The sequence below is a fragment of the Tyto alba genome, unplaced genomic scaffold, assembly GCF_018691265.1.
Source record: "Tyto alba isolate M040663 unplaced genomic scaffold, T.alba_DEE_v4.0 Super-Scaffold_1000006, whole genome shotgun sequence".
Classification (NCBI taxonomy): Eukaryota; Metazoa; Chordata; class Aves; order Strigiformes; family Tytonidae; genus Tyto; species Tyto alba.
In genome coordinates this window covers 15900190-15910176 of record NW_024881272.1, presented here as the reverse complement: position 1 = coordinate 15910176, position 9987 = coordinate 15900190, and the positions used below count along the sequence as shown (strand labels likewise).

General features: G+C 41.0%; 1 long non-coding RNA gene across 1 annotated transcript; it reads left to right on the top strand.

Annotated features, from left to right (window-relative positions):
• Positions 1-1559: 1559 nt before the first annotated feature.
• On the top strand, positions 1560-8767 carry LOC116963565. Its single transcript, XR_004408279.1, has 3 exons — positions 1560-1640; positions 2961-3187; positions 8374-8767. It is a non-coding gene; the product is annotated as an uncharacterized LOC116963565 (long non-coding RNA).
• Positions 8768-9987: the final 1220 nt, after the last annotated feature.

Sequence of the window (9987 nt, the reverse complement as noted above, 5' to 3'; positions counted from 1 at the left end):
ATTTTCTTAGTCTTATATAAATAAATCACAAGCCCAGGAGCAATAGCTTGTGCTTTGGCTTGTGGATGTCTAACAAAACCTGGATATCACAGTGCAAAAAATAGTCATAACTTGGGTATCCTATGTACATCAGTATGTCCCCAGGGGTCCATATACATCATATTTGGGGTGACTAAGCCTGGTTTGAGGGCATTGTGGTAGTCTTGGCATGGCACTGTGGCTGCACCAGCAGCACTTGTCCACAGCTAGCTGTGGAAGAGCAGCAGGGCAGCGTGGCAGCAGCCCTACTGCTCGTTGTGGGGGTGGTGTGTCTTGTGCCCTCTCCGACACCAGAACACCACCTTCAGAGGCAATCATGGTATGTCCCCTGTGTGCTGGACAGCCTCTCCTTCCCTCTGCTGCATGGGCACTGGCCTCACTGCAGCCTTGGGGCAATGGCTGCAAAGTATGCAGAATGCTCATGCAAAGGTGGGTTTTGCAGTATATTGTCCATGCTGAGGAGATGCTGTTAGAAAGAAGAGTTATGCTCACTATAGCCTCTGACTAAAGAGACACAAATCTAGTGGTGAGTGCTTAATAACCTTCATCCTTAAGTATTCAAAGCAGCTGAGGACCTGTGATGTTAAAGTTGACACCAAGCCTGTGTGGGTTGCCAGATCTATAATGGAAGAGCATGGCTGAGAGGAAACCTCTTGCCTCTGTATGTTAGTGACATAGGCTTGGATTGTAAACCTGAACCCATATTTTGTGAGAGAGAAAACAGAGAGATCAATTGGGTATTGTCTTACAGTGCATTTATAACTGATGATTTTTGCTTCCGAACAAGTTTGTTTTACCCAATTAAAAAACAAGTTACTGCTTCAGGCAGGCTTCTCTGTATAAGAAGTCGGAGTTATCCTCACCATTAAACCACCAGTATTTTGGATCACTCCTCCTCCTCAAGCATTATATATAATTTTAAAATCCACGTAGTGAATCTCACTTTATGAAAAGGAAAGTTTTGCTGATCTGTTTTTATTTATGGCTCTCTAATACAGGCTTTGCGGTAGTATCCAACCAATTTTAGGAACATATGCAAGTATGCAAGGACAGGATAATTTCTGATTGATACTTGGAGAATTATGTGTTTCCCAGGGGACTTTTTTCTCCTCATTTGTTAATATGATTTATTACTATTATTTTACCACCCAAAACATGTGAGTGCTTCAGCAGAAACCTCTTCCTGTGATATTCCTCTTCTCTCTGGGACCATGCAGCAGGGGTGAGTAGCCACACTAGACACTACCCTGCTGTCAGGGGCTCCTTCCAAGCACAGCAACTGCCAAAACCCCTGAGCCCAACACTGATGTTCTGCGGGCAGCTTGGGCTTCCTGTGCCTCATCAGCTGAGTGGCTGTTATCCACCCTGGGCCAACACTGAAGCTGTAGGTCAGACCCCTCAAACAGACACCAAAATACTGACCTCACTCTCTACCCCCAGAATTCTTTAATTCCTGAAACAGTAAGATCTTTGCAGCTCTCCACTAAATATACTTACCCCTTCTTGTTTCACCAGAGGAAAGACCTGGGGCTGGGGCTTGCTGAGGAGGAGAAGACCATGTGAAAATGATTTGTTCATCTGTGATCAGCACACTGTGGAAGGTGAGGGGTGGGATGGACTCGAAGCCAGACTCATCTTGGGAAAAGCTTGATTAGAAAATATCATCAAATTGTAATTTATCAGCTCTAGATATATTTTGGGGAGTCCTCTCTCCTGAATGGGATTAAATTACATATAGTGTTCACACAGAGTCTTCTGCAACAATGTAAATGAGTTGTTAACACAGCACTTCATTGCAATAATAATTCAAAGCTACTAGCAGGCTTGATGGGTCTGCAATAAATGTTTTATTATTTAGGAAAAATACACTCTACAAGTTGCAATGTGCCATGCTCATTCATGCTGTAAATCAACAAAGATCAGCAGACTGAATAGGAAAATGAAAAGCTTATTTAGGAACTGACACAAGCTTTCAGATGAGCAGGGATGGCTGAAGTTAACTGCATTCATTTTTCTTTGCTTGTCACAGTTGCCACTTGAATTTCACTGCTAAAGATTGTACATAGTTTTGCTTTATGAAATTATATATACAGCAACAGTATTTGCATTTATATAGGCTTAGTTATAATAAAGTTAAACCTAACACACCCCCTTGCCTCCACAAACAAACAAACCAACCAGCCAACCAGAAACCTCAATATTAAAATAATATTTATCCCTCAGTTTTTATAGATCTGAATAGGATTCATCTAAATGGTTCCTACTGACTGCTTTAAAGGCCTGAAACCTAGTGACCAGGTGAAATGCAGGAGTGCAAAGCTATGGCTGCCCCTCCAACTTCAGCTCTCTTGTAAGGCTACCTCTGCCCTCACATGGATAATAACACAGTTTTCTTTTAATATGTGCCTGATGAGTGGTGAGTGAAGGCACAGATTGGGTGGAAGGGTTGAGAGACTGGGATTAACATGGTGCTCATGGCGTGGTGATAAATTGTCTGAAATCGGCTCCACTACCATCCTCTTCCCCAGCATGTGAAGACCCTCATTTGAAGTTTGCAGCATGAAAATGCAGGTGTTTAATGCTGAGCAATGGCTTGTCCTGAAAACTGGACATGTTTGAACATGGTGTAAAACCCTTTCCAAACTGTACATTGATATCCTTAGAGAGATGTGACTACTTCAGTAGGTTCTACAAGGGGAAGGAGGAACCAGGATGAGAAGACAAGTGAGTCAAGATAATATATTCCATGCAAGCCAACTTCAGAAATGTTGTGGGGGTTTTTTGTTTGTTTTTGTTTTTTGTTTTTTTGGTTTTTTTTTTTTGTTTGTTTGTTTGTTTATTTTTCCTCAGAAAGGAAAGAAGAGAACATGAAAATATTTTTTTAAAGCATTTACCTGATGATGCCACACCTCTGGTCATAGGTCTCCAGAGAGAAGAGCTGCTTTGTGCATGGAAATTCAGCTGGACCTGCCTGATGAAGATGTCAGCAGGCACTGGGCATAGGAGGAGGATGCACCTGGACCAGAATGGGACAGAGCAGAGCATGTCCTGATGAGTGTGCACAAGCTTCTGACTGCAACACCATCCTGAGAAAGCTGCCTGTGGATGGAGGGAACAGTAGGAGGAAAGCCAGCAGGTCTCTGTTCAGGTTTGTGTCCACTGGTATGTGTGTGTGTATTTGAATGTGTATTTGTGTGAATGTGAACGTTCATCTGTGTACACAGACAGACACAAAGCAGTTTTTGGTTCTCTGCAGTTATCTGTGGATTTCTTCTAGTCTGGCAGGTGCATGTGCCTGCCAGTGAATTGATGTTTTCCCAGTGCTTTTGTTTATGGAGTTACTTAGCCAGCTGCAAATCCACTGACCATCTCAAATATCCATTTTCAGTCGGTCAGTTTGCATCACTTAAATCTACCATGATTTTGTTGCAGTGCCATACATGACTGTAGGAGAGGAGCCTAATCTTGTAGACACCAAAACTGCCTCTGTGCTGGGAAGGCTGTGTGTATTTTCAAATGAAAATACAACAGTTTTGTTGCAGGACTTTGTTCCATTGACTTGGTCTTGAACCTGGTGTTGGGCTGTTCAGATGGCATCTCTGGTGTAAGCATCCTGCAGCAGGAGGCAATCTCCTTGAGATAGGTTGTCTGTGCCCCAGCGAGTGAGCCTGAGTTTGGTATGTTCCTCCAGCCCCCAGGAGTACTGGTGAGGCCCTGATGATGATGCTGGCTGGTGCTGGGGCACCATAAACTCCTGTGGCTGGGCAAAGCTGAGGCCTAGGTGTCATGTCATGCTGGGGAGGCTTCAGGAGTGTTACCCTGAATTTTCTCATTCTCTTGAGTTTTAAAAACTGTACTTTAACTTTTCAACCCTAGAAATATTTTAAGGATATACATGATATGTGACAGTCCCTTCGAAGTGATGTGTTACCTTCCCCAAACTATTTAACTTATTTTGTCAACCAGGAAAGTGAAATGACTACCCCCCTTGGAAGTGTAATAATGAGTGCTTTGTTTCTGAGAATAGTATCTGCAAAAAATTTGATTTGGAGAGCTGTCTTAGACTTACTTCAAATAGAATTATATGAAGCTTTTGTCATCATGTTAATTTAAGAAAAAGGCAAACATAAGTCAAAGACTCTAAAAAACTCACAGAGATAGTCTATAGTGTAGGTTTTGCTTTTGTTTCACAGAAAAAAAGTTTTGCTTCTTGAGCCAGCCATTTATACGCTAAAGAAAGTCCAATTAAGATGACTGAATTTTAAGTGTCATAAAATATAGAAGGCAAAGGACACTTAATTATAGATGTGCTGCCAGGCACCAATATAACAAAAGAAATAATGTTCACCTACAACACAAATACTGCCTAATACATTTGGTGTAATAAAGATACAATATACAGTCTAAACACACACTTCTAAATAGTTCAAAAAGCTGTATCTTCTGATTTTCATGAAGCTGTTTTCCAATTATCAACACAGTTTAAGAAAAAAGTAGTATTTTTTTAATATTGAGACCTTCAACTTTGTTCACAGGTTGAAGAAAAAGCATCATGCATTAAGACAAAAATGTCACATAAGAAAATGGATTTGTGACCCAGAAGAATGTATAATTGATGTGTGTGGTTGTCTGGATGGTAGAATAACAATAGCAACCATTAGAGATGAGAGCTGGAACTAGTCAGGCAGTGAGGCAGGATGTATTTTATAGGTCATCTGGGCTCCATTCAGATCTACAGGTTGCTATTCCTTCTCCATACTTGAAAGCATTTAATGGATTATTACAAAAGGAAAAGGATAGTATGCAATAATGGTTTAAATTGAAGCTCTGTATATATATCACCACTGTGTGACTTCTAAATGAATGCTTCATTTTTAAAATTCTCCCATGACATACTTGAAAGTTTGCCAGAGCATCAAGGAATTAAAACAATGAATTGACCAGCAGCAAGAGTAAAGGACACTGAATAGTACAGTAGAAACAGTTTTTCTTTCTCATGGCATGGACAATAATAAATAAGAAAAATTCACCAAGAAAGGTTTTTCCAAAGCTGCTGTCTATCCTCCTCAAGGCAGATGAGCTGGTTTTGTTCTATGTTGTTTCATAATATTAAATTTAAATTAAGAAAAAAAGAGAGTTCTGGAAAGAGGCTTAACTGTCCAAACCATCAAAACTAAAAGAGCATAATACTGAAGTCAAATTCAGAATCCCTCCTTGACTGGAAAATGCTTCTTTCATATCAAAATTGATACAAGTTAAAGGGTGGAGAATTTTTTTGCTTTGTTTCACACGAACATAAAAGTTTTATTCCTGCTTTTAATGGGTAGTATTTTACAAATGTAATGGAACATAATTTTACCAGGTTTCCCTAAGGGAAAGTCATGGCATGATTACACAGGCAGTCCCATCTCATTTAGTATAATGCTTACAATATACATGCAAATATACTTAGACAACTCAAGTTAGACATAGATTGAATGGCATTCAGATAATCATAGAGCAGTGCAGATGCTGAAGAAAGTTTTGCAGGAGAAATATGTATTGAATGACTGGTCCCTTGCAGCCACACATGCCCTCAAGTAATGTTTCTCTGTGATGCAGAATATTCAAGCTGTGCCAGACGGAAGTACCTGGCACGTGTACATTTGGTGATTCAGGCTGAACATCTCATCTTGGTCCTGTTTCAAGGGACATGCCAGCAAACAGTGAGAGAGATGGGTAAAGGGGATGAGAGCCCCTGTGGCTTACAGTGTCCCCAGCAGCAGGGCCAGCCTGGAGAAGGAGCCATCCCCTTGCTGGCAGAGGTCTTGCACTGTCCCTTGGGATAACTGGCTGCAGGGGGGTGGGACACAGAGGGGCTCTGTGGGCATGGGAGGAGGTTCAAGTCAGGTCAGAGGCACAGGGGGACAGAGCTGGGAAATTCAGGCCAATGGAGTTTGATCGACAAACTCATTACACATGAAATTTTTCAGCTAGGGATTAAATAAATCTGTAAGTTATAAATAATAAAATAATGATTTAACACAATGCAGTGCAAGATGCAATTTCAGCATGTTGGATGTAAAAAACAAGTAAAAATCTGTGTTATAAGCTAGTATGAAAGGTCTTATATTTAAGGGAATTGTAGGGGTGCTCTTTCTGGGGTGGCTTGTGCATTGATGAAGGAGACACCTGTAAGAAAAATTATCTGAATCTTCTGTTTGTTTTTTGTTTTTTTTTTTTTTTTTTTTTTATGGGGTATGATTGAGAAATTTTAAAACATTCTACTAGCACATGTGAGGGTATTGTATTCCCTAGTCCATGAACAATACAGTGTATTTTGCTTCCAGTCTATTTGTTTTTGCTGAATTCATGCCAGACTCTTCTAAGATTTGGTTCTCATTTAACCTGATGGAGATCATGGTACTATCACAGAGATCAGATAAACCATCCCAAGTTTTCATCCGTGAAGTGGTGCAAAAGTCTAGTCTACATGAACCTAGTCTTGACACTGCCTATTTGGAGATGCACAAAAGAAGCAATTGTAACCTGCTTGGAGTCAAAGCAACAGCAGTTTTTAGAGCTCTCCCGCAGGACTGCTGGCAGCAGAGCAGCTGCCTCTGCACTGGTGCTTGGAGCTGCTGCTGTAGCTGACATCTGGATTGTAGGCGTGAGGCCAGCAGTGGGCCTGGCAGATACCGCCCTGTTTGGGTAGGCAGAGCCTTTCTCGTTCTTTTTGGCAAGGTCGAGGAACAGCAAAGAAATAATAAAAAATGAAGTACAGAAGCTCAACATCTGTCTGTGAGATTTCTCTTAAACTTTCCTACTGTCAATGTTAGTAGCTCAGATCTATAAGAACAGCAATAGATAGATTAGTGCAAAATCTGTATTACAGATATATGCCTCTGCAGTGGAGAAAACTGGATAAAGGCAATATTATAAAAAATAGTTGTTTGTTTGGTATTGTAGTTAGCACTCTCTGTTCCTTGACACATTTGAAGCCAAACTGATATTTAGCGTTTGAGAGGAATATTTGATTAATATGTTTTTGCTTTATTTTCTATGCATTTCTGTTTGCCACATGTCAATTACCTGCCAATACTCAGGCATGTGAATTGTATCAATTTCTTTTTACTTAAGTGTAAAATTTATCATTCAGATAAACTAACACCTCAGTCAGTATCAGACTCAGAAAATATTTGCTCTTCCTTGTTCATTAGTTAGAATTTCATCTATGAGCCTGGGGTGGGTAAATTTCTGACTGCATCTTATTTAAACTCTAAAAACATATCCTTTGTTCAGTGACAAGGGGTACCCCAGGGCTGTGCCTTCCCAGCTCAGGCTTCTAGAGGATAAAGTTACTTTCCATCACAACCTTGTCCCACAAGACTGCCTTGTTTGTCTGTCTTTTTATGTCTAAGGATGTGTTTTCAGGTGGAATGTAACACTGAATTAAAGTTTTTTTGTTTGCTTGCTTTTAAAGATTAACAACAGCTTAGTATGAGCACTGATGTAGGCGATCCTGTTGGATGTCCCAGGCTCTATGCCTGCTGCTGCTGTTTTCCTCTGCAGTACAAAGAGATGGCTCTGGTTCTGCTATTTGTAAAACAGCTTTAGCTGTTTTTTTAGAGGACATTTGTAAACCCCGTAAACTGGTAATATTGTTTAATACCAGCCAGAAACACAGTATGGGAGATTTTGGTTTAACCAAGGCTTGTTTCAGTTGTAGTAAAATTCAGACAAATGAAGAAAACGTGTGAAGTAAGTGAACCAAAACTACAGTGCTTTAAGGTCCTCTGCAGATGATGTCATTCAAAAGGAAAATGGCCTTAGTTCATGGTACCATAATCCTCTTTTACAGTAAAGTCAGGCCACTTTACCTCTCAGTGAGAATGTCCACACAGGAGTTTAATGCATTTTACCTCACATGCATTATCGTCATGAGTTGAGTCAATTTAACTTAACTTTCATGAATGATCTTTTGTAGAAAACCCTATAGACATAGATATAGGGTACAAGTTTTATTTGAAGCATAGTCATGTAGCCATGCCCTTAATATGACATGGGGTTTATGTAACCATGTTAAGTGATAAGTGAGAACTGCTTTGCAAGTTGTTCGCATACATCCTGATCCCACAGGGTAATAAAATTAATTCTTTATTTGTGACTGCACTGCCCAGAAATACTTGGAAAGCCTCAGTATAAGTGCTTGGCATTTGTTCACATGCTGGGCACTGCAACACCAGCGACTCTTCACACACAATTCCAAATTCTGGAATTTTGGGGATGAGCCTCAAGAAAAATGAATCCTGTGATTACTCTTAGTTCAGTCTATCCTCTGTGGTTTTTTTGCAGGCCAAAGATAAAATGATACTAATCACTTCAGAGGAACTTTGTCTAACATGGTTATAATATCAACAGAATGCCAGAAACCTCTCTCAACTTGTGTGGAGATCTTCAATCCATACCTGATGGGAAGGAAGGAACAGTGTTCTTTAAGGGAATGACATTTTTAATGCCAGAAGAATGGTAATGTCCAACAGGACAAGATAGTGCTGGAGGCATGCAATGCTGCACAATGTCAGCAGAAACCAAGATTATGGAAGTCTATCTGTTTTGAACAGATTAGAGAACCACCGACCACCAGGGATGTCCCATGGCAATGAGAGTCTTTGTTGTTTCTCAGCTGATTCGACTGGACACCAAGGCAAACAGAATGAAAGATGTCATCAGTGTGATGCTTGTCTCCTGGGTGGTGAGTACCAGCTGTCTCAGACCACCATTGATAACTTCGTGAAGCTGCTGTGGTCAGGAAGCCCCACAGCCACTTCTTGGCCTTCCATAACAGGCGTCGTTGTTCAGCAAAAGAAAGCAGTGTTATGCTTAGATAATGTTAGGTGGTGAGTCTCCATGGGCTGCTAGTGTGGGATGCTCCAGAAAGGCTGAGTACAGTGGGCTTTTCTGCTCTGTGGCTAAAGAAGTCCCTTGCTAAGAAGCTGGGAAGGAGGTGGCCAATATTCAGAAACATAGTAGGTGCATGAGAAATGCTGAGATGGCTGCTGTTTTCCTGGTCACTGTTCCCAGCAGATGGGAAGCACAGGCTGTGTAGGTAGCATTGAGAGATTTACGCTGCTGTGTAAGTGCTACTGCTGCAGCATGTTGCCTCTTATTTAAGTTCCTCTTGTCATCACACGACAGGAGGTGCAGCAAGTGCTAGGAGCAGTGTTCCCTGGTGCACCACAGGAGGAGTGAGGAATTCTTTGCAGATTGTTTAAACCTTTCTTTCTGGTTTGAGCAGTTTACTTCATAGTGACTTTGGCCTAAAGATGAGGGCACTAATAAAGGTGTTATGTAAAAACATTATTGACATTTGAGGCCTTAAGACTGTATTTGAAGAGTTCAAGTTCGCCCTGTCTTATGTTATTTTTTATCTTAGCAGTGTTTGTGTACCATGCCTTTTGGAGTTAATGCATAACAACTCAAGGTGGCTAAAAGTGTATGGCATTAATGAAACTGTGAGCCACATAAAAGACTAAATTGCTTTTTCTCTTTCTGTAATCGCCACTATAATAAAAGCTGCCTTTACTGTAAAATTTTTCAGGGTTAACTCCTGCAGAGCTCCCAGCTTGATGAGGGAGAAGTGTGATTAGAGGTGTGTAGAAGGGGGAGAACAGTTGACTAATAGTAATTAGGGGTGCTTGAAGGCTGTAGGCAGCAGAGGGCAAAAGTTGTAACTGTACTCCCCAGTTCCCAGATGAATTGCAGTGTAATGAGTAAGGGTCAGCTGTGGTCCCTCAGCAGAGCAGCTCTGGAAACCCTGCCCTGCTTGCATCCTTTTCAGCAACCCTGCTGAACACGGCAGAGAGTGACAGGAAGGGGATGGAGTGGACAGTTGTGTCTGCAGGTCAGGGGAAAAACAGAATGAAGGTTTTTGTATTCTCTGTGGCCACTTTTTTGAACAATAACATA